The following is a 13,320-nucleotide window of genomic DNA, read 5'->3' as shown; positions in this document are numbered from 1 at the left end:
ATTATTCTGTCCCATTACTTTTGGTCCCTTAACAAGTGGGAGGCACATATGCAAACTGTTGTAATTCCTACACCGTTCACCTGATTTGGATGTAAATACCTTCAAATTAAAGCTGACAGTCTGCAGTTAAAGCACATCTTGTTCGTTTCATTTCAAATCCATTGTGGTGGTGTATAGAGCCAAAAATGTTAGAATTGTGTCCATGTCCCAATATTTATGGACCTGACTGTATGTTCATTGTTAGTACTCCACATTTTCTATGTAAATTTTTCTTTGGCTTTGTACACACAAATCAATTTAGTTATACTTTTTAAAAAACCCAGAAACATTAAAAAGCCTACTGAGAAGGTAAATGCAATGCTTGCATGTAAAATACATCTTGTGAGGTGTGTGAGAGGAGATATCTGTACATTGGAGCCTAGATATATAAAATATAGAAATGGGATCTGTTTCAAACCCACACTAGAAAGATTTTATAAAACTGGTTGCTATTGGTGCATAGTACATCAGCCTATATGTATAGTACAGGACACCAGGGATGAGTCCTCGAGAGTAGATCTGTTTCCCCACTATTTGGGCTGTGGTCCCAAAAGGACAATAAAATACATTTTTTGAGTACTCAGGGGTTCTCACCTATCCATGGTGAGGGGTCTGGGTGTTCTGGTTGCAGAGGAAAAAATGTATTTACTCTTAGGATTGGTAATGTCAGGAACAAGGTACCAGCTGTCAGACTACTACTCGTTGTTTAGCTAATACAATGCTCACCTGAGCATAGACGACAGATTGCTAATTTGCCTGCACATATGAGCACTCGCGCATGTACACATGCACGCACACGTGCACAAACTGTTGACAAGAGGCCTACTTAAACTTGAACCCTACACTGGGCCTGTGCTGTATGGTCTTCATCCTTATACTAGTGATCCAGTCCTGATGTGCATCGATGATCTTGCTCTTGGATTATCGCTAACTGCTCATGTGGAATAGACTCCCTCAAGAGTTGGTTCTGGCCAGCTCAGTGGATTGCTTTAAAAAAGGCCTGGATTCTTTCTTGGATACACAGAATATAACTAGTTTCTATTTATAGGTAAAGTTGATCCAGGGAATATCAGATTGCCTCTCGGGGGATCAGGAAGGAATTTTTTCCCCTGCAGGAGCAAATTGGATAATGCTTTGCTGGGTTTTTTTGCCTTCCTCTAGATCAACTGTGGGTATAGGATTATAACTTTTTTTTTTTTTTTTAATGGTTGAACTGGATGGACTTTTGTCTTTTTTCAGCCAGACTAACTATGTAACTATGCTCATGTTTGCTGTCTGCCTCAGCTAACTACCTGGACTACTGACCAGGCTTCTGCCTGATGGTTCTGTAGTTCATTGCTTGATTGTTGCAAACTTTGGCCTGTTCCTGACCCTGATTCTGTGTACTTGGTATTATCACAGTGCATCACCAGCTGTATCTCTGCTCTTCAGACACCAGCTCTCTCAAGTTCCTGTTTACAGTGGCTACACGTTGGCACTTATGCCTTTTTTGCCCTTGACGTCTCTGTCTCACTATCCAGAGCAGCTCGGACAGGAGCTGTGCAAGAGGCCACCCTTGTCATCTCAGGCTCTGCAAACAGGTATGTGACAGGTAAGTCCTCATTTGTGACCTGGAATAAGGAGGCTTGGAGAGACTTTGGGTGGGAAAGAGTCTCCAGTTCTGACTACAAGAACTTTGGTCCTGAAAGGGTTCACTCACTTGCAGGGGAAGCCTGAAATGGAACAGGAAACCTTCAGTAAGTGTCAGTGAGGTGTAGTGTAAACCCCAGTCACAGTAAGGGACAAGTGTTACTGGCTGTGAGATGTAATTCTCTTTTTGGTGTACCAGAAGTGGATGGAGTCTTTTGTTTTTTTTCCCATGCTGAGGATAAACTATTTTCTGTTTTGCCTGCTTTTGAAAATAAAATTATTTTTTGCTTTTAACAAGTTAACTGGCTGGTGATCTCTGGGTTCCCCACATTACAGTATATATAGCACTAACTTCAGGATGTTGATGTAGTTATTATAAAAATAATTTTTTCAAGACTTTGCCCAGTGTAAGGGACCGCCCGGCGACACCACTAGCACTCCACTGATCAGGCGTCCCCAGCGCATGGAGTCTAAGCCCCAGAGTACTTGTTCACCAGGGCCCCTGATGGTGGGGATGGACTTGGAGTCCCCCGGGACCAGGTTGTGACTACTGAGGATACCCGTCAGTGGTAGGGGTATTCGCCAGGGGCTCCCACGGGAGAGGGCCTGATATGAGGAGGTCTGGAGACCCCGTTGAGAGGGATGAATGGATGGATGGCTGAGCAAGTGCAGAGTCAGGCAGGCTGGGTCGGTAACTATGGGGACGGTGCAGTACAAAGCAGTGGGCAGAGAATAGTTGGGTCACACGCCAGGTCAGCAACAGCAGGTCAGGTCCAATAGGGGGCATCCAGGAGAGAGGTCAGGCAAAGCAAGGGTCTGGGCTGGAGAATACAGCAGGGTGAGGCACAATCCGGGTCAGCAACTTACAAGAAACAGGTTCGCAATACAGGATACAGGATAAGACCAGAAGGCACTGAATGACAGCTCAGGGCCATTTAAATATCCCGCCCTGCGCTGTCATTGGTGCCAGGCATGCGCCCGCGACCTCTACTGCGCATGCGCAAGCTCGGTCGCCGCGGTCGGCCCGGCCCTAGTGCCCGTGTCCCTGCACAGGGCGGTGCACTGCGCCTGCGCCGAGACCAGCGCCGCGGCGATCCCCGACACCCAGTGGTCCTCATATGTCCTGCAGGCCATTATAAGGCCTCTGGTTATGGTTAATTGGCCCCAGCAATGAGAAGGCCCCACATGCCAATAAAATAGATTTTTACTACTCCAGATGACACCAATAATGATGTAGCTTTTATTACTTCCACTGAAACAGGGAATTCCCTGTATTCCCACTGATGCTGCAGGCATCTGTTATTCCTAGTGATACCAACATAGGAGCATTGTTTTTACTCCCACTTACCACAGATGGAGGACCATTTTCTAAACCCACTGACCATCAACATAGAGGTATTTTCTACTGATACTGACCACAGATGTACAGGCATTTTACTTCCACTGACACAGTCTAACAGACAGTAAAATGGCCTGTCTAAAAAGTTTGGGAATGCAAATTATCCAAAAATTAGATTAGATACCACGTAATTTTATAAAGTCCAGAACAAAATACTTAAAGAGGCACTGGGGAATTTTAAACTTGCATGTGAACTCAGATGAAGGAAAGCTTCAAACAAACTTAATAGCTCTGGCAAGGCAGCTCCCATACAGCAAGTCTAACCTCAATGAGCACCCGACAGTAGCAAAAACCATAGAAATGTAGAAAGGAGCACCAGACCAATGGAGCTGCTCAGTAACTGCAGTCAAGTTATTTCTCTATGAGGAGAGATAAATACTGGTTTTAATATAGGTCTATTGTTCCCTGAATCCATCCAAGTTTTATCTGGTGTTGAGCCCTGATGAAGCGGTGAGTGGTGTTGCCTCTAAAATGTGTTAGCTGCTTTTATATGACGTTTTTTTTAACAGTCAAGATTATCTTGAATTCCTTTATCCTATTTTGGTTTTGCACTTATTTCTGTTATTCTATGATTTAATCTGCTGAACTAACCATGTCAGGAAAACAAAATAATGCCTGGGCTCAAAGAAATTAGCATTGTTGTGCTCATGAGCATGAGCATGTGTGTTTGAATGGACTTTGGCATCCAGTGGTCTATTTAAAGCACTGCAAAACTCAGGATCATTGCTGAGTAGTCATCAGCATTTTTTGCCTGTGACCTAATCCCATGTTTATGTGTGTTCTGAGCTGGCTTGTTTGACTCTCCTTGCTCCTACAGGCACCCGTGCCACTCTGTACCCTATGATACCCTGACATCAACCCCAGGGGTAAGGGGAAAAGAGGTCTAAGGGAATTCCTTTTGTCAACTCTTCCTCAATCAGGTATGTGACAGACCAGATGAGTCAGAAAACATTTTGTTTCTCGATTGTGCTGGAGACTGTGCTGGACTGACTTGATCAGTCACTGGTCATGGGTGGGTGATTTTGTGGGTGAGTAGGAAGAAGTCCCTTTCAGTGGTTTGTGCCTGTTAGTGGATAGTGGCAGTGAGCCCTCTTGAGGCTTAGGCTGCTGCCTTTTGGTCCGGTCTTATTTACTGAGAATAGCAGCAAGTACACACGTGGATATTTTACTCTGACCGAAAGACTCACCGCTGTCAGAATACAATAATCAGCTGCTGCAACTGATTGGCTACAGCTGCTGATTGACAAATGTTTTACAACTTGCTTGTTCGACAGAAGTTGATTAAATAAACTACTTTTGTTGAACAGAGACAGCCATACTCTGATCGAAATTCATCTGGTCCCTAGTGAACTGGCTGAATTTCAATTCATCCCTGGCCAGCTTTACAGTAAGAGTTGCAACTAAAGAATAGTCTTTCAAAAGGACTAAGTTTGCCAACTCAGTAGACTACGTTAGAAAGGTTGGATGGATTTCCAATTGCACAAATTCCAATTGTCCTAGCTATAAATATTTTAAGAAGTAACAACGTATGTTTTTGATTCAAAGAATATTCGATAGGCTTTGGGGATCCGGAAAAGATTTATTCCCTGTCTGAGCAAACTGGTTCCCATTTTAATGTTTTTTTGTTTCCCCCTGGAACTGCAGGTTCAGACTTCTGGGGACACGTTTTAAATTTATTAATCTTTGCTTTTTGGTTAATGGAGAAGTAGGGACCAAAGCTCTTTTGGCCCAACTTTTCCTATAGGTTACAGAAGTGCACTTAGTTCTGCACTCCTGGGACCTATTTTTACCCAACACCTAGCTAAAGCCTGCTGTCAGATGACTTCACAGAGCTGGTCCAGGCTCTGGCAAGATCCCAATTTTAAAGTCAGGATCCATCCAGATTCCTGACCGGCAGCTGGCTCAGCCTTCCAGCAAGCCACTGAAATCCTGAGCGAGCTACTCCCATTACCACTACATCTGGGCGCTACAGTAAGGCTACGTTCACACTAGCGTTGTGTGCAGGCGGCAGAGAGGCGTTTGGGAAATGTTTTTACCGCTTCCCAAACGCCTCTGCCAATTCTGCACATTACAGCACATGGTGCTGTTCTAACGGGAGCGTCTGCATCGCGTCGCGTTGCGGCAAAACGGATGCCTCTGGTCAAGTCAGGAGGCGTTGAAGTCTCCTATTCTAGTGTATGGTGCCGCTCCTCAAACGCCCGGACGGCGTCTGCAGTGCAGTTGCGACGTGGTTGCGGGGCGTTTGCGGAGCGGTAACACCATTCAAACTACATTATAGGCCATTGTGGGGCGTTTTTAATGCTCGGCAAACGCCTAGCAACAGCCGCTTAAAAAACGCTCCGCAAATGCTGGATCAACGCTTGCCAAACGCTATATGGGCATTTGGCAAGCGTTGGTAAAACAGCCAAGTGTGAACGAGCCCTAAGAGCTGGGAAGGCAAAGAGAAAGCCAATGACTGATAATCACTGGCTATCTGTTCATAGAACACTGAGAACTGAGCGATTAGTGATCTTTGATCGCTCAGTTCTTGGTCTTAGAGGCAGCATGGGCAAGAAGCAGCATCAGATTGATGCTGCATCCACCTGGGTGAGGATGTACGTTTGTTTTTTTTAAAATTTACAAAATTCTCTTTTAAACTCGGTAGATATATATCTTTTTTTTTTTTTAACCCAAATAATGTAACTATGATATATCCACTGATTGATGCAGAAAATACTTTTCTAGAATAAACTTAAAACATACTGCGTATATATTACATTATGGCTTCCTATATTAGGAAACTCTTGTACATAGAAGGCTGACTATTTTGCCAATATTCCAAGCTTAGAAATATCTTTCAGTGGATTTGAACACAACTTACCCAGCATGGAATGGAGAAGAAGGAGGCAGCTATGCTAGTATGCACACTTTCAGGTGCCATTGGATAGATATAAAGTGCAGATAAAGACCACTGATGAGCAAGAAGACAAAATTCAATAAACCAAAGGGTGGCACAAAGAACTGGTAACAAAAATGATTAGTCATCATACAAATATCTTTCATTCACACCATGTACTACAATGTTTCAAGCAGAAAGAAAATCTAATTAAGATCTAATTTCATTAACAGCTTGATTACCATCTAAAATCCATTACTGCATAAATTACAAACACTAGTATAACACAAAATGATCAAATATAAAGGAGTTTTGCATTATTAAAATGTTCTAAAAAAACACTTTGCAATCAGCAAGATAAGTATTGATGATGAAGCAGACAGCTAGCAACTTTATTAAGTTATTGTTATATTATCAGTATGCACATATTTTTGAGTTATCACTGCAATCTTACAGTTAATTTCCAGGCAGATCTAAAGTACACACATTACTGAATCTCTGTAATTGTTAATATATTAATAAATGTATTTTTTTTAATGCAAGCAGTACCTAAATTTGACCTGGCATCAGTCTCAGGCAGTCCCTGCACTCTAATGGAGCTTTGAAAAGGGGAGGGAGAAGCAGCACAGGGAATCGGGGATAGAAGGAGATAACAGAGTAACAAATAGATGAGCTGCTTCTCCTTTCACTATCCAGTTACAAGGTAAACAAGGAGAAGAAACAAGTACCATAATCCTGAGATCATTTATGCTGTGTCCTCTGCTGCAGAAATAGACATTTACAGGAAAATCTGTTTTGTTGTTAATTGTGAATCTATGAAGTTTGATGAAAGGTTTGACTCATCTCCCCATTATAGAGTCCTATAGGGCATCTTTTACACAACTTCAGTTATAGCACGTTTGAGAATCTGCAGCTAAAAGTGCCATGTATTTTGTATTCTGCTATGATGGAAGTCACCACAATGTACCACAGTTTTCTGGAACTGAAAAACAATCTATAGAAACTCACATAAATAGATAGTGACATCTTCTTTTTGACCACATAGAAAAAAAAAACATCTAAACCCAAAAAGACTCAAAAATCGGAATCCTACACTACTAGATGTTCTGAAAGACTAACAAATAAAATGATCAAAATTTGCTATATCCTAAAGAGAACTAAAAAAGATGAAATACAGAACACAGCCAGACTGCTGGGGAATGACCCCATTATCATCTTAAACTACAGAGAATTCTAATTAACAACAAAAAAATGTTTAAAAGACTTAGACTTAAAGTAACTAAAGATTTAACTGGAGATGGATTAGAACAAATGGATTAGATGGATTAGAATGGTAGAATTATTAACCACTTGGAAACTGCGCTATAGCTGAATGGTGGCTACGGCGCGGTTACCCAATTCTGGGAGGGCGTCATATGACGTCACGGAGTAACTACAGTTCCTAGTTATCAACAGCACTTTCCTCACGCTGTCACAGCTTGAGGAAAGTACTGCCGATAACCATCAGATGTCACAGAGGAGATCGGCACTGGTCATCAGGGCACTGATCATCAGTGCCCTGCAGTGCCACCCAGCAGTGCCTCCCACCAGTGCCCAGCAGTGCCACCCATCTGTGCTACCCAGCAATTCTGCCCATCAGTGCCATCAGTCAGTGTTGCCAGTCAGAGCTGTCAGTCAGTGCCGTCAGGTAGCGCCGTCCATCAGTGTCGCCCATCAGTGCTCATCAGTGCTGCCTATCTGTGCCCATCAGTGCTGCCTATCATTGACCATCATTGTTGCATATCAGTGCAGCATCATCAGTGCCTTCTCATCAATGCCCACCAGTGCCACCTCATCAGTGCCATCTCATCAGTGCAGCCTCTCAGTGCCCATCAGTGCTGCCTATCCGTGCCACCTCATCAGTGCCCATCAGTACTGCCTATCAGTGGCCATCAGTGCTGCCTATCAGTGCAGTCTCATCAACGCACATCAGTGAAGGAGAAAAATGACCTGTTTCCAAAATTTTAGAATACAAAGAAAACCTTTTTTTTTCTCAAATTTTTTGCTCTTTTTTTGTTTATAGTGGAAAAAATAAAACACCCAGTGGCTATTAAATACCACCAAAAGAAAGCTCTGTGTGTGAAAAAAATGGTAAAAATTTAATATGGGTGCACCACATGGTCCTCACAGTCCCTGAGGAGCAAAACAATTTTAAACATACAGCTTTCTTCTGTGGCTCCCCTGAATCTCTGTACATCATTGCGGGCAGCTTTCTGTATAAGGCCTAATGCACACTGGGCATTTGGTTTTCTCCTCTGAATTCCAGAGCTTCTGGCAGAAGAAGAGTTAAAAAACGTGCCTATAGCGGCGTATTTGAGCATTAATGGACTCCATTTGCCAGAATATGAATTTATTCTGGCCATTGGAATGCGTTAACACTCAAACATGCCTAAACGTGTCTAGTGTTTAGACACGTTTGCACATATTTAGGTGCGTCAAGCATTTTTTCTGTTCCTCAGCTCCTGCTGAACACGCTGATGATTTTTTCTTCAGCCTGTAAACTCCTGTGTGTGAGGTGCTTTTACAGCACGAGTCTCCAAACTTTCTAAACAAAAGGCCAGTTTATTGTCTTTCAGACTTTAGGCGGGCCAGACTGTGGCCAGTGGCAATGGACATTTTCCTGGCATCAGTGGGCATAAACACTACCACATTTGATATTAGGGGAAGGAGTAGTACCCCATTGTTGGTGTCACTGGAAGAGATAGTGCCCCATTATTGGTGTTAGTGGGAGAAATGGTGTTCCAACGTTGACATCAGTTGACATAATAGTGTCTCTGTGAGAGAAATTGAGCCCCAAGGGCCAGATAAAGGCAAGCAAAGGGCCACAGTTTGGAGACCACAGTTTTACAAAGCATTATTTTTTAAGCCCAGTGTGCATGATCAATACCATTGCGAGATAGTAAGTCATTAAGTACTGAGATCTATCTATCTATCTATCTATCTATCTATCTATCTATCTATCTACAGTATCCGTTTCTCAAAGAATAGTGCAGTATGTAGAATGTATGCTTACATAAGGTGAAATCATTAAAGCTTATGTACAGCCAAAACAATTTTTTGTAGTTTTTTTTATAGTAGGAAAGAGGTAGAACCCCTGGCAAATTGTTCTGCTCTCTCTGTATCCTCACTGGGGCATTTGTCCTGGTGACCACTGTCTTCACTAGAGAAAATTATGTGAAATCCAAAATTTCAAAGTCATCATGGGAACAGGAGCTGAGAGGAAATCTTGTGATAGGGACATCTATTCTGCTGACAACTGTTTAAACAGGAATATCAGCATGCACATGTGTTAAAACATCAGCTATAAACAGCTGCCAATTAACAGGTTTATTTGACTGACAAGTGTACAGGTGCATCGCAATAAATTAGAATAACATCAAAAAGTTAATTTATTTCAGTAATTCAATTCAAAAAGTGAAACTTACACTCTTTTCCAAATTATTGTGCAAATTATATTTTTCTCATTTACCTAAATAATTTATGTAAATAACAGTCAGCATAATTCTCATGTTATCAACTATTAAGAGTACAATTCAAATTTTATTGAACAAACCTCCTAATGATAACAGTATTTTTTTTAAACATAAAAAACTTACAATGCACTGTTCCAAATTATTACGCACAGTAAATTTCAAAACACTTTATAGGTTGTAAAGAACTGAAAGTTGTCATTTATTGTGTTTGCAGCATATTTACTGAAATCAAAAGCTATTTCAATCAAACCTTTAACAACATTTTAACTTTTTAAACATTTTAACAGGTCACGTTACATTTTAACATAGGACCCCTTATTTGATAGCAGCTTCACAAGTCTTGCATCCATTGAACTTGTGAGTTTTTGGACAGTTCTGCTTGAATTTGTTTGCCAGATGTCAGAATAGTCTCCCAGAGCTGCTGTTTGGATGTAAACTGCCTCCCACCCTCATAGATCTTTTGCTTGAGGATGCTCCAAAGGTTCTCAATAGGATTGAGGTCAGGGGAGGATGGAGGCCACACCATGACTTTCTCTCCTTTTATCCCCATAGCAGCCATTGATGCAGAGGTATTCTTTGCAGCATGAGATGGTGCATTGTCATGCATGAAGATGATTTTATTACAGAAAGCATAGTTCTTCTGTTTTAGTCATGGACTTAATCATCCAGTGCTTATCTGTTCCTGTCCAAAATTTATGACGCTGGCCAGCTTGTGGAATGTGCGCACATAAAGAAACTCACACTGACACCTTTGGTCTGTGAAAACTTCTCTCTAATTTATTGAAATGAAACCGTGAGTTTATATATGAAAAATGATGCGAACATCACGTGATAACAGCATAAGCATTATATTAGTCTTTGATTGGTCACTTTACACGAAAACAATCTCCGTCATGGTATAGGTGTGATCTTCTTCAGTCTTATCTTAAAAAGAGAAAAACATTCTTTTGTCTTCCAAATCACACGATGGGAGGGGGTCTGTTCCTGTGAGCAAATATTTCTTAAGCAAGGATTTCTTAAAGTACCACAAAGCCCAGCAGGCAGAAAATATTCACACAGCATATATATTCATGCTAAACATTTATAAATATGTGGAAAGAAATAGTATTAAAGTATAAAAGTAAATATTTATAAAACTCATAGAAATAGCGTATATATATATTCAATAGGAAACGAAATAGGCATTTTACCAAATCCATCACAGTCCCCCCTTAGAATGACTATTTTACTCTGTCCCTATAAAGCCTAGCTCATCTGTCCTTATGTACCTTGGAACTCTTTTATGCTGTACGTTAGACAAGTGATGACTATTTCATCACCTCCCTTGCCACAGACTTTGTACATAAGGAAGTCAGATGCTATCCCTACAAAATTGTGAGATTACTGTTGGCGGGGAGGGACCGTAATGGGGTATAAGGTTTTCCTTCATCTATCATATGGGGATCCTCTTGCTCCTTGTTCAGGAAGGTAGGTGTTCTGTTGTCTACAGCTTTGCTCATCAATTTCCTCACACATGGTATAAGACAGCATACAACCAGGAGAATCAGAATTATTAGTACAGTTACCCCTATTTGGGCAAGTATCTTTTGCCACCCACTCATCCAACTGAAATATTGATCCCACAAGTCTGTGATCCCTGAATTCTTTTTCAACTCAACTGACAGATCTTCCAATTTCTTCATAGACAGAGTAACCTTACCATTCGAGCCAGTATTGTCAGGAATATATGTACAACATGTTTCGGTTCCTTCTATCATTTTACAGACACCTCCTTTTTCTGCTAAAATCATGTCCAGAGCCATTCTATTCTGGAATGTCATGTAGGATGTAGGGGCTAGCTGGTCAACGATTCCTTGAAGGGCATCCCTGGTGTAATTCACAAACCTCTGTTGGTTGTAGTATATGTAATTTATCTAATCTACATTTTTATTAACAGTTATCATGGGAATCAGGGATTAAAAACCTGCTTTACTTGGTCTCTGGCTTTAAATTTATTAGACACCCCCCTTGGGACTCCAATGGCATCTATATACACATGTGGGTCAAAACTACCAGAAGGAGCTTTTTGTTTCCTCCTACGGCCAGGCGTTGGGTCAGGGATATTCTCTGCTAGGATGTGGAGAGGCATAATGGCCTTTACAAGGGCATACTCACCAGTCCAAATCCCTTCCAATCTTATTCTAATCTTTTGGTCCCCAGTAATCATCCATGACACATATGTATACCTGGTCACTACTATCAGAACATGCTCGTTGTGTCAAGATCATATAGATTACGGTCATAGCACCACATGGGATCTGTACTACAGAAATCAAAGGTGTAAATAGCTACATGAGTGTTGGATGAGTTGTACCAAAATATAGTGGTGTCACCTATTTTAGTGATATCCACCTGTTGAGCCTCTGTCAGACTCATTAGAAAAAGGATATACAACATAGTTGTCATGGTGTAGATGACGCCTTTCCCTCAGGGTTCGGGACTTTCTTGCAGTGGGAGGCGTGTATCCAAGTGTTCTTCCTGGCCACCTTGTCAGAAGGGGCTGTGGTCAGCAGAACTTGGAATGGACCATCATATCTTGGCTCAAGGGAATGTTTCCTCATAAATGTCTTTACTAATACCCAATCTCCGGGTAATAGGCTGTGAGTTCCTGTATCTGACTCAGAATCTGGAATGGAGAAAACACTTGGACATGGATACGGGTTAATTCACGTGATAATACAGTCACATAATCAGTTAACACATCAAATTGTAATTGCAACTGTTGTGGAAAATAACAACCAAATATGGGGGCTGAGCTAAACAAAATCTCATAAGGGGATAGGGAGTGTTCTCTCTTGGTGTGTATCTGACACTAAATAGGGCAATAAGCAGACTGTCTGGCCAACTCATGCCAGTCTCTTGGGCTACTTTTAGCATTCTTTCTATTTTCCCACTACTTTGGGGGTGATAGGGGGTATGGAACGCCAGAGTGACTCCTAATGCCGCCCATATTTCTTTGGTTACTGAAGCTGTGAAAGCGGGGCCCTGGTCACTCTCTATCACCTCTGGAAGCCCATATCTGCATACAACCTCAGTGAGGAGTTTCTTCACAGTTGTTTTAGCAGTCCTGTTAGTTACAGCAAAGGCCTCTGGCCAACTGGAAAACATGTCCAACACCACTAGGGTGTACTCAACCGCCCACTCTTTGGCATCTGGATATGATCAATTTGTATCCTTTGAAAAGGGTATAGGGGTTTGGCCAAGTGTTTCTGTGGTGTCTTCTCTGTGCGTCCCGGATTGCATTTTGCACAGATGGCACATGCTCTGCAAAAATTGTTCGTCAATGTGGTGATTCCAGGCGCTATATCGTACTTGTTGATGACAGAGTTCATGAGGCTCTTTGACAGATGGGCTGCTCCGTGTGCCCACTGGACTACAGCTGGAAACATATTCATGGGTAAACAAAGCCTCTTGTTGCACTCAAACAGACCGTCTTTGAGAATAGCTCCTCTCCGTCTCCAGCTTTCTTTTTCTTCTGGACTTGCTGCTTCTTGGAGTTCCTTGAAGTAGTTTCTGTCCACAGGTAAGGTCTGTAAAGTGAACATTGGTTCCCACTCTCCGGTCACCTCTCCTTCCATTTCTGGAGGTCCCATGGCCGCTCGTTTTGCCGCCAAATCTGCCAGATTATTGCCTTTGGCTTCTGAAGAGTTTAATTTCCCATGAACTTTTACCTTCAGAATAGCCACTTGAATGGGTAGAAGGAGTGCTTCCAGCAGTCGTCCAATGGCTGCTCCGTGTCTTATGGATGTACCTGCCGCAGTCATAAATCCTCTTGCCTTCCATATGGGTCCAAAGTCATGGGCCATCCCAAAGGCATATCTGGAGTC

General features: G+C 42.0%; 1 protein-coding gene across 1 annotated transcript in view; it reads left to right on the top strand.

The window, feature by feature from the left end:
* Positions 1–3,846: 3,846 nt before the first annotated feature.
* Positions 3,847–13,320, top strand: part of TMEM143 (transmembrane protein 143) — a 94,965-nt gene continuing 85,491 nt past the window's right edge. Inside the window, exon 1 of the mRNA XM_089690982.1 lies at positions 3,847–3,987. The gene's annotated coding sequence lies outside the window, so the exon portion shown is untranslated. The remainder of the gene's footprint in view (positions 3,988–13,320) is intronic.

This window comes from Staurois parvus, unplaced genomic scaffold (genome assembly GCF_062004578.1).
Source record: "Staurois parvus isolate SC_StPar_1 unplaced genomic scaffold, SC_StPar_1.0 ptg000548l, whole genome shotgun sequence".
Classification (NCBI taxonomy): domain Eukaryota; kingdom Metazoa; phylum Chordata; class Amphibia; order Anura; family Ranidae; genus Staurois; species Staurois parvus.
The sequence above is the reverse complement of the archived record's forward strand: the minus strand, read 5'-3'. Positions and strand labels throughout refer to the sequence as shown.